The 19385-nt window shown below is 40.9% G+C and overlaps 1 long non-coding RNA gene across 1 annotated transcript; it reads left to right on the top strand.

Annotated features, from left to right (window-relative positions):
* Positions 1 to 807: 807 nt before the first annotated feature.
* Positions 808 to 17518, top strand: LOC116394930 (uncharacterized). Its single transcript, XR_004213488.1, has 2 exons — positions 808 to 12641; positions 15202 to 17518. It is a non-coding gene; the product is annotated as an uncharacterized LOC116394930 (long non-coding RNA).
* The last annotated feature ends 1867 nt before the right edge of the window (positions 17519 to 19385 follow it).

The raw sequence follows: 19385 nt of genomic DNA, 5'->3' as shown, positions 1-19385 counted from the left end.
GTTCAGAACTGTTGTTTAAATGCTTTTAAACAGCGTATTTCTACGATATGGGAGACTTTTCAAACTCTGGCTTCTCACTTGCCTTCACACATGATGCTAGCTGGTTTATCCTGTCAGCTATTCTGACTAGCGTTGGTGTAGTTACTGTGAGATGCAACAACCTTTGGAACTTGGAATGTGGAACGTTTGTATAATGATGATCTGCATGTTACAAGATGAAGACTGCAATTGAACTCTTTTACACTAATAGTGCTTTGAATGATTTGGTTTATAGCCTGTATTAAATGGAAAAAAAGTTGTTTACTGAAAGAACTTCCCATACTAAACTGTTTAGGACGAATATGAGTCATTATTTGTTGTGGAACATTTTATGTATGAGTACAGATTATTTATTTGTTGGCAATAATATAAATAATTGTCAGGAAGTGGTAGTAGTGGTATTAAGGGGACAATGATTTTAGATGTTATTAGACAAATTTATTTTTGGAGGTAACAGAAGACTACCAATATTATTGTAAATAAATTAGTGTTCCCCATGACAGGGTGTCAGTTCAACTGAATTTCAGGTTATCAGAAGTTGTTCCTTGACAGTAGTTCATGTTTTCTTGATTAGATGAAGTGTTGGATATGAATACTGTGCGTGCATGAGCAGCATTACAGTACATCAGAGAATTGTCACTGGATAAAAAAGATGACTTTCTCACTCTCAGTAGATTTTCTGTATGTCCACCTTCCCTTACATGCCTCCACTTTTCCTTCTTAAGCTACCTTTCTCCCCCCCCCCCCCCCCCCCCAACAGACAAACACCACTCACCCCCAACATCCCCCCGCGTGCAAGGCTGGTGGCTCCATTGTGTGACCTGTTCTCACACTGTTCCATCTCCACATCACGCAGCCAGCCTTTCACAGCAGCAATTCAGCAGCAACAATCACACACTCACGCCTCAAAAAAAGACCTCTTGCTCCCTTTGCCAACCAATTAAGAGCCATCTGGGCTTGGATGCAGTAAGAAAGCTCCTACAAAATCACAACTGTTTTCATATTTTCACGATAAGTTTTCAATGTGGAGACTCAAGTGTAAAAAAATAAACAACAAAGCTTTGTTTCCATGATACGTCTTTGCTTTCTGGAAAATAAATTATTGTTAATATTTCGTCAATTTGCACAGAGCCAGTGGAGGGCACAACGCAGTTTAAAAACATGACAGAGCAAGTCATTGCTTTTGAAGCTGCCATGCAAGTGTGTGATTCCCGATGAACTTGAGGTCATAGATTCCCAGTGGCTGCGTAGGGCAGGGAATGGAGAGCAGCAGGGTTCAAGCCTTGGGTCACTGGAGCTTCAGAAGTGGCCAGCCAGCTTTGTCCCAGGAGGGATGATGGTGACGGATTCACTGGTGTTTTCTCAAGGTCCACTGAACCCTACAGCAAAGACTCCAACTTAGAGCCTGCAGAAAGAGGGAGCACTCCTCTCATCTCCAGTTCACAGAACTCCAAAAGAGGGGCCGTCTGGACGGACTCCAGGATGCCTCGAGATACACGAAATCCAGCCGCAACCTCACGGTGGCACTGCCAAACCTCATTTCAATCTTTTCCTCCATGTATAATCTGCAGTACACATTAGGCCTCTGACATGCACCGTAATGGTTCATTTCCCCATTGTAGGGAAGTGTTGAACCACTGTGTTGTCAAGTAGGCTTTATAAGGCAAAAAGATATGAATAGAAACTCCACCCTGTCTTTTTTCTTTTCAATCTAACTAAGTTAAAAGGCTTACTTACCCCTAATCAAAATGGCAAGCCCACTGGCATGGTATGTCCCAGCTGTGGTCCTGGCGCAGCATTTCCCTTCTCCCCGTACATTGTTCTGGGCAGCACATCCAAGAGCTCTTGCTGTGTTATGTACTTAACTGAGGTCAGAGTTGTCATTATCTGGGTCTTGTTGGCACTAAGGCCTCCTCTGATGATGGGACTCCTTTCAGACCTTCAGCTTTTAGCACTCCTAAGAGCTAACCTCTGTGAAGACCAGGCAATCGACCACCTGCAAATCTAGCCCAGGGCTTGGACTGTGTTTAAATGAGTATGCTTTATGACATCCTGTCACATGTGTGCTGTTTGCCCTGACCTGGTGTAAGTTTAGCACAGATGCTCCAAGATTTACCTCTGATCTTTTTTTTTTTGCGGGGGATTAGTAAAGTTTATATGTACAGACAGGAGACTTATGTTCAGTCGTTAATTAGGTGGCCCAAAATGACTGCAGGGCACAGCCCTGCCATCCAAAAACGAATCAAAATCTAGTGCCTGGATTGAACCTCCATGACAAACTCAGAATACATTGCAGGTGTATTGTCTTTCGTTTTTTCTTCTATCGAATCAACATTTTAAAGCTTGCTCAACATACATATTGTGGAATTGATCTATAGAAGCATTTTGGCATGGATTGAGGGAAGAACACAACAGGAGATGAGTGTTTGAGGAGGCTTGGGTTTTATTTCCTGATCTAAGCACTGCCGTAGCCATTCTAGCAACACTTCCTCATTCATGTCAGCCCCATGGTGTTACTCTGTTAGGACTTATTTTTCAGAATGTACTGCATTTTGAAAAGATTCATCTCCCCCATGCCTCTCTTGTTCTTTCATTATCTTGCTCTCCCTCTCTGTTTCTCTCTGTCTTACAAACACACACACAGCAACATGCATACAACCAGACCACTCCTCTTAAAACCGGTTCTCATCCCAATAGCAATTTTGTCAGAAGTTGACAATGTCTTGATTTAGTTGTCTGGCTGTTCCGGCCAGTTTTCCCTGCTGCGCTAATGTGAACAGGACATCCTGCTGGGCACCAAAGAATACCACTTCACGGCAGCCGCGTAGCTGGCAGCTTTTATTTGTGGTGCTACCGAAATGAATGGGTATTAGTGTCCAAACATTTCACCATGCTCCTGCAGCCACACACAAAAGCCACTGATTTCCAGCAAATCTGCACTTATTTTATTCAAGAAGACCAAAGCTAGGGAGAGGGAGAGAGAGACAGACAGAGAGAGAAAACATTTATAATGACTTAAAAGACCTCAAAAGAAGAATAGGAATTTCATTTGAAAAGGATTTACCAGACAGAAATCGAAAAGAAAAAAATGCTCCCTCCATTTCATTGCATTTTTGTCAGAGTTGAAAATGGAAAATATCTTTATCCCTAAAATTACTCAACTTAAGTGCTTATATTCACAGAAACTGCACTTCCTTCACAATCACCCAGTTGCTCTGTTTTGTCTGTCAGTACAAAGCATTGTATTTTATAGGACTGTACCAGGAAGGAAATAGTAATTTTATCATTGCTAAAATTGTTGATTTAAAGTGTCTTCAAAAAAATCACTCTTGCTGCCATTTTGCAATCCAGGCTGCCTACTGTCTTGTTAACCTATGAATTTTAAGTGGACTGTTCCCATTAGATAGCAGTAGTACTGCTGACTCCTCTTGGCTTTTCTGTAGGGAGCAGGCTGAGGCAGAGTACTCTCCTGGCCCGGCGCTGCACTTTGCCTGGTTTCTGTGTCCAGGACCTCATCAGCACAGAGTCCGCCTGTCCTCGTGTCCCTGCCACTCACCTCCCTGCTCTTCATCTGTCATTCCTGCCCTTCTGCAAACACACTCCACTGACATTTTGAAAAACTCTGGCATTCACCCTCAATATGGATCTTTGTTGATTATAGCTTTCTGTCTGTGAAGATTGCACGTATTATTGACTTTGCAATCCCATGACTATTTGCACAGCTTTTTCCTCCTCTCTGCATCTCGGTGAAGTCCAGCAATAATATTCCCCCTGGTTTCTCATAACCTCTTTTCATTATCCTTTCTTTTTTCATATTTTTCTTTTTTTCTCCATATATTTTACTAATCCCCTCTGGCTGTGACCCTTTCTTTATGCCACCAGAGATCAGAGTTTCTGCAAAGCTTCGGTCACTGATGTCGTTAAGATTGGGATCTGATACACTAGATGTCCATTGGTTAAATGCCCCTGGCCTGAACTCCCTATTGTCCCCTAATTCCAAGCGGCAGCTCTGTTTCACTTGCTGCATAATAGCCCATAGGTTAAAGTTCTGCTGCTTTTGCTTTGAATTTACATCTTTCACAGGCTCCAGTCTCTTGTTCTAAGCTGGCGTTTTCTTTTTTTTTGCCTTCTTTCATTTCTAGTGAGCCTCATTGCCTGCAGGCAGCTCGGCTGTTTGTGCCGTAGCTTTCCTGACAATCTCCCACATCCAGGCATCTTTGGGAGGGTCAGAGGAGAGCAACTTGACTTAACAGGTCAAAGTAAGTGGGCTCCGCCCTTCTCCAGAGGGGGAGCCATGGAGCCCTCCATTAGGAGCTGACCTCCACGTTGCTGTGGTCTGGCCCTAGCCATGGAATCACATGGCTCTGCCTGAGACAGGCTGCTCATTAAAGCCCGCTGCCCATAGCAGGATTAGGACTTTTCATGGTTTATCCTCGACTCTGACAACTGACAATGGGCGAGGATAGCTGCTTCAAATGGAGTGTGCATATGAATCATGGAATTATAATTGCTCTTTCATGATGAGAATATTGGAAAATCTATCCACATCCACAATGCAAAGAATTAATTGGGGTCTGTTTTCAAGGGCACATTGTTACACTATATGAGCCCAAGAAAACGGGCAGGGTGGTAATGAGGCATTCTCAATACAGCACAGCATCTTTTTCACAGTACCTGTACACAGGCTGCTGTTTGCACACACACACACACACACACACACACACACACACACACACACTTGAATATCTTCTGACTGTAACCTTTACCCGTCATGATACTTTTACTCCCAAGTTTCACTGCGCTTAATACACAATGGAGTGCCCCTGTTTACTTGTGTTGTGATGTTTTCAAAGAGCAACCCCATTAACAGTGGTGGCCCATTCCCCATGACCCAGTGGTAGCTACCTAAGGGCGTGCGGGTTACGGAGGGCCGTAGCTTGGGCTCTGAGTAGGAAACTAAGATGACACTACCTCTTGAGCTGTGTGGGAGGGAGAGAGCTGGTAATAGCGAGGCAACAGAACCGCTATCTGCAGCACCAAGCCCCAGTCATGCTTCTTATTTACACCACAACTCTGTCTGTTTTCATTATTCATATTTCATGTGGTATCATGGCATGAAAGAGTTATTTCCTTGATGGCAGAGGGCAGGTTACAGCTAGCTCTCAGGCCGCACGGCTCAGAACGGCTCAGAACAAGAGGGTGGCTTTTCTGGGTTCAAAGCATCAAAACAGCCTGCAGAAATAGAAAAGAAACATTTCCCCTGAGACGGAATGCCCAATCCTCTTTAGTTATCCAGAACATGTGGCTTTACATAAATCAGTCTAAAAATCTGAAGGTAAAATTGTCTTCCAAATCCTTGCTTATAACTGTGGATTGAAGTAAAACAATGAATTCAAATTATTACCCAATTAAAAGTGTGAACAACACCATCATCATTTACATATGTAATGAAGCTTTTTCACACTCATCTGTAGTAAATACAATGTGATATGGTCCAGGTATATTTAAAAGGTGTTAATGAGCTGCTGGTTTAATACTCTTTTATATTTCAAATTATTTCGCTATCAATAACCACATGTCATTTTTAGAAAAAGCATGCATGTTTAAGTTTTTGTTTAGTTTACATTTCTTTCTCGAATTTTGGAGAAAAAAAATGGTTTCCGACACTAAGTGGCGGATGTGCTCTCACACCATGTATAAATAAATAAATCACATGAGTAGATTTCTTTTTACAGTATTTAACTGATTTAAAATTGAAAGAAAAATCATATTTGACCTGTTTGGCCAAGACTCAATATTATTCATTTTAATTTTAATGACCACATAATAAACAGGAAAAAACTTGTAGAAAATGAATTTAGTTTTGTGAGCAACAGAGACATTCTTTTGGAGTGCTATCAAAAACAGAAAGAGGCCAGAGAAAAGAAGAACTGAAAGTCTGTTAGCAACGCAATTAAACTCTGGTAATGAGGTCAGACATCAGATCCAGTGCAAGTGATATCATTACGCAGGCTGAACGGAACGGGCCGGGCCGCTCCAGCTGCCATGGTCTTGCTGTGGGATTAGACTCAACTGTCCTGAGTGCTGCACTTTTACTAGGCTGACCCCTGCCTGCCACTGGGGCACCAGCCACCCCCTGGGCTCCTGGGGGGCTTTGGACCCCAGTCCTGGTGCCTGTGGCACCAACAGGACTGCGGAGAAGTGAACTGTGCTGCCACGTGGGATGACAGGACTCGCCACTCCATTAGAAAGCACAGAGACAGACAGGCACCAGCACACAATCCACCCTGTGTTGACAACTACAAATTACTGGGTTCCTCTACTTCAGTCAGCTCATTTGTAAAAAAACAACGAACAATGACTAGGTGATAAAAGGACATTGTATCAGTGATTAGAGTGCTGCGTTTGAACCTGTTGATGATTAAGATTTGGCTCACAAATATAACAACTTTATGCTGTTTTTTTTGAGAAGGAATCCTTTTTGTTTAGTTAAATTTGTGGTACATACTTGCAAACGAGATTGAAATAATGAAACATACAGATTGTTAGCAGTCTAATTTTCCTTCCCTATTGTTTAGAGCCTCGTTTGCAAAGTCCCTCGCAGGAGTCGGCTTAATTTGTCTTTTCTTATTTGGTCTGCTTGTGTGTTTCGTGCTGTTCTCTTTTTGTCTCCCATGATTACTTTGAGGATATCGTTATGACATTCAGCAGCAACAATAATTCTTCTGTTCTAATTCATATCAATTAGTAGGGGATGGTAATTCAAACTGACGGCACAGTGCATCTTGAAAGGCTTGCGAGGATGTTGTGGCGGCAGCATCCCTGTGCAGCCAAAAGCCACCCTCCTTTCCCCTTTCTTCCCCCTTTCTGTCTTTCAGTCCACAACAAGGGCCTCCAAGCAAAGAGGACAATACAAGTCGGAGCCAGTACTTTGATAATTAGTTATTGATTGAGAACAATGGCATGGCGTACACTGTCGTATTAGCTAGACGCCAGTAGGTCGCGACACCGAGAGCAGCCATCAAGAAACGAGGGCCAAAACATGCCTGACTCCCCTAATAAGATATTCCTTCATGTTTTTCTCTTTCATTTCACTCCTCTTTTTCCTTCCTCAGGCATGTTAGTGTTCAGGCTACATGGGGTCAAAAGTATTAATGCTCGTGCACAAACGAGCCTCTGATGAAGGAGAATTTAATTAGAGAATGCCCACTCAGGCTTCTCATACCACGTTGCCCTGTTTTTTCTTTATTTTGTCTTTCTTTGTACGACAGTGTCCAGAAATATATATATATTTGAAACATTGTGAATTTTCTGGCACTGCTAGTATTGTTTTCATAACATACAGGAATAGTGATTGCCAAATGAAACACTCATACAAATAATGTGAAGCAGTGTTGTATATCAAAGACCACATATTCCTGCGTGAATTATATTTCATGGCAAGAGTCTGTCGGATTGGTGTAAACTTGGCCAGCATTTAAATAGAAAAATTAAACACTATCTGGCTATTATTTTACACACGTGATTGACCCGAACTGTACGTATCACATTCTATCTGACAATATGGTTGTCTAGAGTAAAAAGCACACATATTGATGTTTACGGTGGCTGATGCACGTCAGAGATGGTGTCATTCAGTGAAAGTTTGGCTTTCAACCAAGCTGTGTTTACATATAATAGAATATCCTGAAATAATTGGTAGGTCTCCTTGCTAAAGAGGGATGTGTCAGGTTCGGTATTATTGTGAAAGAAGCTCCCTAACTCGCTTCACCTGATCCGTGGCCTGTAAAGATGCACCTGGCATTAAACAGACAGGGCAGGAGCATCAACTGAACAATGGAGGACTGTCAGGACCGACAGCAGGGCACGGCTCTGCCATCACTGCTCTGACAGGGAGGGCCTCAGAGGGTAAACTGCTTTGCTGGAACTAATTAAACAGATGAAGTTATGACATGAATATGCAGATGTTGTTTACATTTTACCATATGGTATTATTTCAGGTATTAAAGCACAGGAGAGCCTTCCCACTCATTAATGTGAAGGGATGGAGTGAAAACACCGTCTATCAAGAGACACTCTGAGCGTGTTTCGAGAGATATGATCAGACTGACACTCGGGTGTTGAAATCTATTTCAAGCCACCCAATTAACATACATGTTGATAGCTATTACATTTTGATTTAAATCATTGGTGTAATGGATGTTGGATAAGCTATTCCTCATTGAAAGTAGAATTTATTCTTCAAATTTATACCTACATTTAAAGTGTAAATTTAATTATCACAACATTTAGCAGTCTATGACATTATTTTACTCCACAGCCTCCTATTTGCATTTTACTTCGATAGAGTTGTACAGTTCAATCATTTTTCAGAGCTGCTATATGTCTTTAGGTTCCTGCTCAGAGATGCCTCAGTACAACTGCCACAAAGCCAGTTTAATTCTCAATACGCAACCTGCATTTAACTCAACTTCTCAATTTTTTTCTGTTTTTGCAAAGTATTAAAAGAAGTAGAACTGTCTGAGTTCTTTTCCCCCCAGTTTTGTGTGCAGCCTTACCATTCCCCGGGAGCGGGTGCTGAGAGGTTAAGAGGAAAAGGGCCGATGGAGTCGCGTTTAGTAAGAAGTGTGGGATCACGGGGGCCAGCTGGTGGGGTGATGGGGAGCGTAATTGTGCCCGCTGTGTGGATAGGGTGGGGGGTGAAAGGATGGGGTGAGAAGCCCTGGAAAAAAAGGGAGGGGAGGGGACACCTCAATTACCTGTGCTCCCTCTGACCCCTCTCTCCCTCTGTCTCTCCATGGACAGACACACTGTCTGAGAGGCGGGGCGCGTTTCCACAGGCAGATGCACATCCCCCTCCTTTGTTCAAGATAGCATTCGCTTCTTTTTCCTGAACTGCAGAAACTTAATTGCAACAACCTCCCCTCTAATGCGTTTCTCCTTTATTTGTCACTGTCAAAAAATGTGAATTTTCACTTTAAAAGAAAAAAAAAAATCAAAACATTTTTCTGTTATGTATTCATGTTTGATCACGGAACTTGGTCAGGCGATATTTGATTAAAGATGTACAACAAAATAAAAAACACATTTACCTGAACTGAGCAGTTCGCTCAAACATATTCAGCAGGTTACATGCAGCTGTCATAGTTTATTTTGGAGCTCCTGCTTGGGCTGATACAGTAAGTGACAGAGACTGGTGTAAAATCAATACTTCACAGGAGTGTGATGTCTTAATAAACTCTCTGTGTTGTTCAGACAGGAAAGCTAGACATGTACGAGAAGGACTACAGCGCAGGCCATTGTGAAGCTGTCAAGTCTAGCCCTCAAAAGCAGATGAAGCTGTCAGATTATTAATATATTTATACTGACAGGCCCCAAGTCCACCCCTAAAACCCTCCCCTCTTTCAATGTCTCTCAAAAAATATGCTCAGCTTCAAAGACAGAGGCCACAGGGTTGGATGCAAGGTCAAAGGCCAAATACATTTTGAAAGCAAATTCTCTTCCTTTTGCAACCTGTTTTTATTGCTGTCGCTCCCCTTCTCTGTGGCGACCATTCAGCTGAAACTTAGGCTGAATTGGCAGCAGCTTTCAAAGCGCTTGGCAGCCTGGTGATCCTCAGGAGCTCTCAGCTGACATCTCTCTGGGCTTGTCTATGCTCAGGGGTCAGCCCGAGCCCTGACTCCCAGGACCCACTCACTCAGGCGCTACCATGAGTCAGTCCCGCAGACTGAAATTAAAATGTGAAAAGCGGTGCGACTGAAGGCATTCCTCGCCCCCCATGGCATTCTCCTTTCTCTGTGACAGTTCCTCTGAGACTGCTTTTTCTTTCATGTTTCTTTTTTCCCTTTAGATTATTTAACAACATGCGAACAGAGCTGTCAAGGAGAGACATGCTTGATCGACAGAGCAAGGGAGTGTCTTAGTCAACACGGGGTTAAATTCGATTTTCTGCATGTTCAGTACGCTAGTCTCAAGCCAGTTATTGCCTTAGCTTGATGTTTTTTGATGGATCAATTATCCATTATAACATGTTGCGAAGCCAAACATAACGGCAACTATGACACCTGTCACAATCTTCTATTAGGGTACGGAAATTGAAATAATTTAATGACAGCTAATTTAGTCTTTGTTTTGAATCTCATTATGGCCGCAGTAATTGTGTTCTATAAAAAAACCGAAAGTGTATGACTGCACACTCAAAGTAAAGTCCCCAGACTAGAGCTATTAATTTGATATCTCTCAATGAAAACAGAAGATAAATAATGAATACTTTTTTGCTTTATCAGATTCAGACAAACACAAGTTTGAAAAGACGATGAGATCTTGGAGATTTTTTTTCTACTTTAATGCCCAGTTTAGATTAAGCTAAAGTCTGAGATAACGCTGCGGAAAACAGGCAAGAAAACCACAACAAAGCCTCAATATTAAACAGTTATACAAAGCAGTGCTGTTAGTGAACATATGGAATCATTTAGGAATCAACAAAAAATGTTGAAGGAATATTTTGTTATCTTTAAAAAATATACATAAACGTTCTGGCTAACATAAAATACAACAGTACAGTTTGTCTGATGCCGAGACGGTTTCGAACCCGCCCAACAGTCTGAAATGCTGATGAGAATTTACAATTATCTCCACATCATATTTAGCTCCTCACCCCGTAATAAGTAAATATTACTTCAGATAGGGACAAAAGCGCAGCTAGCTGAATAGATGTGATATGCTTGTCAATAACACGTATGTGAGAAAGCTGCGTGGGAGCGTCTTATCGGTACATGTGTGCATATACTTGAATTTGCAAGTAAAGAGCCTTATTGGGATTACCCACGGTACATTCTAGTTGGTATCATAAAGAGAATAAGGGACTAGATGTGTCTCCCTTTTTTTTCAGGGATTCGGTAAGCTCTCTGTCAATGGTTTGGAGTTGAATTGCCCCGGATAGCTCCCCTCATTCCATGGAATGATCTCAGACCTAATTTACTGGGCAGCTCAGGATCCAAAGCATACAAGGCTCTCCTCTGCATAGAATGTGTGAAATAGATAGAGCAGCCATCCCTCAGATGTGCTGAAGTAATCTTCAGCCAGAGCTGGTCCAGCAGGCCTCACCCCTAAAGGGATTGATGCAGTGTCAAAACCTTTGGCTCAGGGGTCATCCTCTCTTCTTGCCTCTCCAATCTCGACAAAAGCTGAATTTCTTTCCCTCACTATTCGTTTCTCTTTTTTCTTCTATTGAATTCATCAGCGAGGGAGGCATGAGATGTGAGATGTGAATGAAACATTTTCATTAGAAGGGAGGAGAATCCCCGGTCAGAGACAAGGCCGGAGCTGATCTGAGCCAATGACATCCCCACCAATTCTTTCCTTTTTTTTTTTTTTGTCCTTCTTACTTTACCCAGCTGTCATTCTCTGCGGTATGTGGCAAGCTGATTGAAATCAGCACTGTGTCAGGGCCATCATATCTCAGGGAGACATAAAACATGCAGAAACATCAATAAGCAACAGGCCGCTGACAGCTTTCAGGCACCGATGGTGGCGAGGAGAGATGAGGGGAAGGTTAGGACTCTGGGGGGATGCTGTGCAGTTGAAGTGTCTTCTTCAGGCTTCACTGAGACCCAGGGAAGACAAGATAAAGTCTATCAGGTTATCGCCTAGTTCAAGTTGCTTCTCGGACAGCAAGGCCACTGGGACACTGGATGTCAGAAGATCTGTGCGTGCGTGTGCAAGCTTATGTGTGTGCTTCTGTGGGTCTGTGTGTGTGCTTGTGCAGGTGTATGGTAATAGGGGGAAAGAACAGAGAGAGAGACGTTGCTTCTAACTATAAATCTAGTGCACTGCCATTTCATTTTTCACTGCATGATGAGCATTGTGTCGTTCACTAAATGTAATTTATGTGCTCAAGCTGTCAAATGAATATTTAGAATTATATTTCTTGGTATTTGTATTTGCAAAATACCTCAAACATATGTTCCACGACAAACATTGCAAATCGGCCATTTTTGTCATATGTGCTGGTGAAGTAAGATTGATAATGCACTAGTTATACCTGGTAGCGAGGGCCAAGAGATGCTTTGGGATTTTCAATGTGTATTTAATTCACTAATGGGAGGTAAAGGTGATAGTCTGTTAGATCGCAGCCTGACACTGCCTCTTACCACTGCTAATTAGGCAAGTTTTTTGCCCAGAAGAAACTGCTGAATCTGTCGTTTCTCATGCCTGATAATGGTCGTCACGGTGCCCTAACCTACCTGTTTGGAATTATGATACGGCACAAATAATCAGCTTTACAGGATCCTGACTTTGATGGGGTATATTCACCAGTAATTAGGACGACATAGAAGTCTATGAAGGGAGCTGAGTTTTGGCTGAAGTGGAAGTTTCCCCAAAGTTGAAGCCTATTATTTTTGTGTTGATGGGTTAACGCTGTGGACAGGCGCCCATCTACATATCAAATGTGACTCCCATTATTTTATTATTTTAGTTTCTCTCTGCTAACGGCGCCTCCCGGCACTCCTCCATGTTCTCCTCCATCTGCCTCCTGTCCATTGATCAGCCTTCCGGGGCATCAGTCTGTTTAACATCTGCTACAAGTTCTAGCAGCTCAGGTAACTATCTAGCTGCTCTCCACTGCCTATTGATCTTCATGTCCACCTGCAGGAACATCTGTTTCAGCATGTCGTTTGTCAACGCAACCAGCTACCTTGTTTCACTTCACGTCTTGTCCACTTTCACTCACTCCCACAAAGAAAATGTCCTCCTAAATGCTTGTTAAATTGTCGTTTGCATTGTTCTAATAATGAATTTTAAATTAGTCACTCATAGTTATTATATCTTGGCAAATAGTGGGAGTAGTACTTGTACTGGGAAAATATTTTAATATTAAATAATTTAAAAATATTTGAATTTAAAGAAAAATATTAACTTCCCAGTACAAGTAAATACAGCTTTTTATTTTATTCAACAAAAATCTCAATAACGGTTTATTTTATTTACCAAGACTCAGTCTGTACATTTGGAGAACTAATCTACTGAAGCTATAAAGTTTAGTTAGTGCACTTAAAATATTTACTCTTTCTGCTGATTGTTTATATTATATTTGTATTGAATATAAATTGTTATTGTTTTGCATTATAAATCAAAATAATTGCAAATTATTAAATTAGCAGAAACCATTTAAAGAGGATGGCATGCACAAACTACATAACAAAATGATTTTCATAAAAAAGTTGTGCTGTTAAATATGCTGTAAATTAGATATTAAAATAGTTAAACAGTTTACAGTACACATTATTATTAGACAACAGACCACATTTTATTTATTGCTTTGAATATTATACTGGGCTGAAAGCGTGAGAGTCACGGGCTGGGGAGAGCTCGCATCGTTCTCTCCTTCACAGGCTTCCAGAGCTCGGAGGAGCTGCTGCTGCACGGTTTAATTTGCTCTTTTGTAATGATGGGGCGTAGGTTAGTTAATTTCAATTTTTGATTTCAAAAGCTATCAAATACAGCTCAGATGAGAAATCAATTTTCCCAGCTGCCCTGGCTTTGTGGTGAAAAGAGCTCCCGCCATTGGTGCACAGCCCGTCACATGACCGAGTCAGGGATTAGTTCAGTAGGCCCATGTTGCCACCAGCTCAATTACATGCTGCCTCTTGTCATTTACCTCTATAACATCTCACTCTCAGACACAACTCATATTTAATTCATGAAAGCCTGCACATGAGTAATTGTAATATAGATTGTTGTAGAAAATTTGACCAAATTTAGACCGCAACTTTTAGTTTTGCATGTCAATGTCAGTGATTGTGTCATTTGCTGTAATTTGGGATAAACAAAGATGGAACAGTGAGTTTCCAGTGTTGGTCTGATAAAGTCCAAATAGTATAAAAAATGTACTAAAAAAGTATATCATTTAAAAACTGTGCAACTCCATGAAAAGGAAGATGTAGATATTTTTTTTTCAACAAATAATACATTAAAGAAAAGGACCATGATGATTTTAATTTGAAAGGTAGTGACGATCATCAACGGCATCATTAGAACTGTCATGTGATCAGCCGTCTGAAAAGGTTAGTTGGCAATGCCACTGACAATAACCACTCACCTAAATAATAATGTTCCGTTTTTGTGTAAAAGTCCCTTTGCTCCATAGTTCCCTATAACCTATCGTGTGTTAATAAATCAAATGTAAAAAGGATACCTCTTTGTTTAAGCCATAGACTTCACAATACAAACAGATCTGTGTGCTGAATGAGCACAATAGAAAATATCTTCCCTCAAATAAACAACTACATTTTGACACTGTAAAAACCTCAAAGAATTTTGGCCATGTGTGCGAGCATATTTTACATTGTTATGAAGACTTTGGTTTGGAGATTTGAATCCATTCCAACATTTCCTCGTGTCAAACGAACCCTCTTTTCCTTTTGCACACCACGAATTGACAATTTGTTAAGTAATCAAAGAATCTCCTTTTTTTTTCATATGGATCAGTTCGTGACACAAAAAAGTAGAGCAGAGGCAATGTCTGGACATATCGTGAGATTATATCCGCTTGACAGTTGTGTTATTCTATGTGGTTTCCATGGCAACTGTTTGGGTGAGGCCTCCAATAAAACCAACCTCAGCTGTCATCTCTTCACCTAAAAGCTTTGTAATTGCTCTCATTTGCATACTACAATTAAGTGTGTTAGCTCACAGCAAGAACAATCAACCTCCACTAAAGACTGGGAATAGTATAATTATTATATCAGTGGATTTGTATAAAATATCACTGAAGAGCCTTTGTTTGACGTCGGCATTGCACTGGCTGGATTTACCACTTATTTTCATAAATATACATATTTCACAGACCGTGATCGATAACGCATAGGCATGCTGGTTAAAATGTTGTGATTACCATTTTCAATCAGAATTTTAATATCTCCTTATGATCACACAAAAATGGCAGCTTTATTCCAGAGATGATCATTTAGGTTCCTGTCTGTTGGTCAATACAGTAAAAGATATTTTCATCCATTTTTGATGGGAGGCTTTTTTGACTCAGTGGTGCACTTGACTAGCTAGAAACAGAATGATTTGCAGTAGTGGGAGACAGTTTGAACTGCTGATTGAATGGAAAGGTTATGTGCATTGAGCTCTAAGCATTGTTTCTCTTTCCCTCAGATGCGCAGAGGCTGTAATGAAGAGCTCTTGAACTCGCAGTCAGAGAAGCTGTGACAGGAGTTCAGAAGGATGCCTCTTTGGCTCAGCTGGACGTACGACACACACCAGAACACACTCAGGCGCACATACACCCAGAGACAGCAAGAGACAGCAACAAACAGCTAATACAGAAATCAAAATGAAGCTGTCACTCACACGTTGTTTCACAAATCACTAGCTTTTCATTTATAGTGTCCAATGTCCAATCTTTATACTGATATTGGAAAAATATCAAAAATCTATCTCTGCGCCTCTGTTCTTTTATTTTCTGTTTTCCTCAATAATATTTACTTTTGGGAACCGCTTTGACATGAACTTAGAGGTTACAAACTTAATATGATCATGGAGGCATAACTTTGAGTTTGTGAGTTATAAAAGCAGCCGTAGCCGAGCTATATTATCAAGCCTGTGATACTGCAGCACATCTTTGGGCAGGTACATTTTATTTGGAGTTTTTGCCTTCAGGCCCTGAATTGAAATGGAAGACCAAATAGCAAGTGCACCATTCCCAGCTCTCTGCAGCTTCCCAACACAAACTGGTCAAGCAGAAATGAGACCTGCATCAATTTTAATTTGTATTTATCCTGCTGATGACCCGCTCCTTTCACTCTGCCGTTGGAGGCACAAATTACACCCATCATACCTCGGATTCCAACGACCCACGGTGTGCTATCAGAAAATGAGCATGGTTATATACCACCGGCAGGTTCAAGGTGTCACAACACAATTATACAATCATGCAACCTGACGAGCTCTGACTGGTCGCCGTTGTATGACAACTAAGCTGGAGGGCCACGCTGTCTGTCACATCCAGGCGGGTAAGATAAGTTCACTGTGCCTCAGAGACTGCTTTGCTCTATCTAAATCAGTTAAATATCACACAGCTGCTGCAGTCTGCGGTGATTCTATTTTTTTGGGGGGAAGCATAAAGACCCAAATCTGAACTTATCTTTGACTTTTTACTCAGCACAGCAAATTGAGCCTGCTGAATTTGTAAAAAAAAAAAACATAAATCAAAGTGATATAACGTTGGCAGATAAAATTAAGTTGTCAATGAGGAAAGTTAAAAATCGTATACGTACTGCAGTGGTGTGCAGCAGCTCACTGTGACTTTCAATCAACCCTAATCCCTGTGTCTCATAAAACTTAGACCAAAAAAAATGAAGGGAAGCTCCCCTGCCTGGATCCCCAGTGTGATCTCAGTGTCAAGCCATTAGGCTGTGTGAAATGAGGTGCCACTCATGAGTTATAATGCTGCACATCTATAGATGCAATGGCAAAATATAGCCCTCCAATGCTCAGTCCTCTGTTGGAGTTGGGAAAATAATTCTGCTCTGATAGCGGTCCATCTCCCAATATCCCAATTCAAATTCACACAGATATGAAGAGGGCTGTTGGATAAATTCAAAATAATCCACTTCAGGATAGCTGTGAGATTAATGGGAAAATGTGTGCGTTTGCTGGTGTGTCTTTCTGCACGAGCAAAGGTATATGTGTGAGAATGCAGACTGATGAATACAATACATCAACACAACTTTTACATACTGCAGGATGATATTCCTAATAAGATTATCAACCTCAGCCATGAAAAGAAATGACACACGTATGAGAAAAATGACAGCGATGTTTGCTCTCAGAAGGATGAAAATGCCCAAACTATTCCTTTAGAGCCAACAGAGACGTTGGATATGAGCTTTCAGAAAATCTATTTATGGGGTACAGTACTTCATTGTATTCAGTTTGAAAGCACATCAACAGAAGACACACATCTCTTTAACCAGTTGTTACAGAATTGCAATAAATTAAACTTATACTGACTACTTCTATACTTGAAGGCACATAACAAAAGCATGCTAGCAGCAGTCTGATCTACTGAAATATTTACCCAGAGGTACTGTAGATGTAACAATGATAAGGAAATAAAGCTAATAAGTGTCACTTTGATATGACAACAAATTATACATGGTTCTATCAGATCTCATTTCCATTCCACAACACAGAGACAGAGAATACCCTGAAGCATGGCTGTTAATGGGAGCTTCTATCAGCCATCGTGGAAAGCCTGCCTCATTACTCACTCCAGCACAACTGTGCCCAGGGTGGTTGATTTCCCCAACGGACACTGGTTCACAGACCAGAGAGGCACTGCGAGGCATGTGACTTGTTTTTCAATGCGCAGGGCACAGATGCCGTCATGCTGCAAGTGTGTGAAATTGTTTTATCAGGAACTTAATTTAAGCAAAAAACATTTCTGAATTAAAGAGAATCCAAAATAATAGTTCAATTGTATGCCTTATTTTGTTTCTAACTTAGAATTGTTGGGTCAATAAATTTATATTTTATTCTTTTACGGGCTTCAGAAAATTGCCCTATGTAGCTATAACCAGCTACCACTCATCTTCGTTTTCATTATACGTCTGATGCTATGCAACCTGATTGTTATTCAGAGAGAGTTTTTCATTCGGGAGGACGCCAAATACTCACATAACCTTCTATCCCTTCCAACCTGTGCAATGAATATTTTAAAACCTTAATGTGTATTGGCCATCTGAATTTTTAGTCCGAGTCTTTTCTTTGTCCATATAATCTCAGGGACCCCTTTCCTACCATTGTGGTTGTAAGAATGCTGTCACTCTGGTTATTTTTCTTCACAATTTGCAATCACCGCTGCTCTCTGGTTTTACTCTCTCTACCCCTGGTTCTAGCTTCCCTGACAAAGTCAACAGGGGGCATCCCTCATCTGTCAAAGGCAAACATCAGAATACTTCTCCTGCTATTTTCTTCTTTTCTCGTTCCCTCTTTTTGTGCAGTCTCTCACGCTGCCTGTTAGAAATACTGTAGATCCTCAGTTCAGTGCAGATTATAAGATTATTAGTCGGGTTGCTTGGTGACCCTAATCAGCATAAGCAAGTAAGAGCAGTCAAAACATATAAGGGAGAAAGTCCTGAAGCTGACCCTCTGGTGACTCTCTCACCCAGAGGGGTTGCAGCAGCACTTGCTGTGTGTGTTTCAGTGCAATCTGTGGAGCAGATGGCTGGAGTCCTGGGCAGAGAGCAGCAGGTCTCAGCCTGCATGTCAGCAAGATGATGTGAGCTAGCTCCCTCCGAGCTTTAGTTAATACCTTCCTGTATCACAGACTTGTTAAGGGTGTGGGCAAAACTCACCGACTCTTTACAAAAGAGTGTCTCTCTCTCTCGCTCTCTCTCTCCGGGTTATCTCTCCTGCGTGGCAGTAAATGTTTACTAGTAAGTAACCCTATAATATATATATAATGTTATATATATAATATATGTATAATATATGTATAATATATATATGTATATAATATGTATAATATATATAAATATATGTATATAGTATGTATAATATATATAATATGTATATTATATACATATATAATATTATATGTATGTATAATATATATAATATGTATATTATATACATATATAATATTATATGTATGTATATAATATGTATAATAGATACGTATATATACCTATATGGATAAAATAAATCAGATGGTCAAATCCGGTTTTGGTAAATTCAGCTAATTCAATACATACCTTGTCAGGAAGGCATTTCATTGCATTAATACAAAAATGATATAAAAATCGAATACTACCACGAAACATTCCTACTCACTGATTTCCAACAATGGCCAGGGATAGGACAGTGATTGATTAATGTGACACAGACATAAGGGCATAAACATGTAAAGCAATTAGAATTGACTGAATGACATACCCTCAAACTGCAACGTCAAAGAGTGATCATGGACTTTAATGTTTCTCTATTGTAATGTAGTGCCCCTTGCTAAGTGATTTTACATTGACTTTTATTGTGAAGTTTCTGGTTGTGATGAAATCGTTAAAACAAAATGACCAGCGAGGTAAATAAATGTTTGCTCGACTTCTGATCCCCCGCTCTCCCTCTGCCACTTAGGCTTTAATCTTGGTTACTGGCAGGTAGAGAAGGCTAGGCCGTGCCTTGTGACGTGCAAGTGTGTGCTGCCTCTCCTCCTATCTCTCTGTGTGTCTCTCCTCATATTATATAAAGAGTGGCAGCAGGCAGAGTGACAGACTGCCCCAAGAGATGACACCTGTCACAGAGGGGAGTGCTGCTAATCTACAAGCCTCATTTTGTTT

Source organism: Anarrhichthys ocellatus, unplaced genomic scaffold, assembly GCF_004355925.1.
Source record: "Anarrhichthys ocellatus isolate YVR2014 unplaced genomic scaffold, GSC_Weel_1.0 scaffold2, whole genome shotgun sequence".
Taxonomy (NCBI): domain Eukaryota; kingdom Metazoa; phylum Chordata; class Actinopteri; order Perciformes; family Anarhichadidae; genus Anarrhichthys; species Anarrhichthys ocellatus.
The sequence above is the reverse complement of the archived record's forward strand: the minus strand, read 5'-3'. Positions and strand labels throughout refer to the sequence as shown.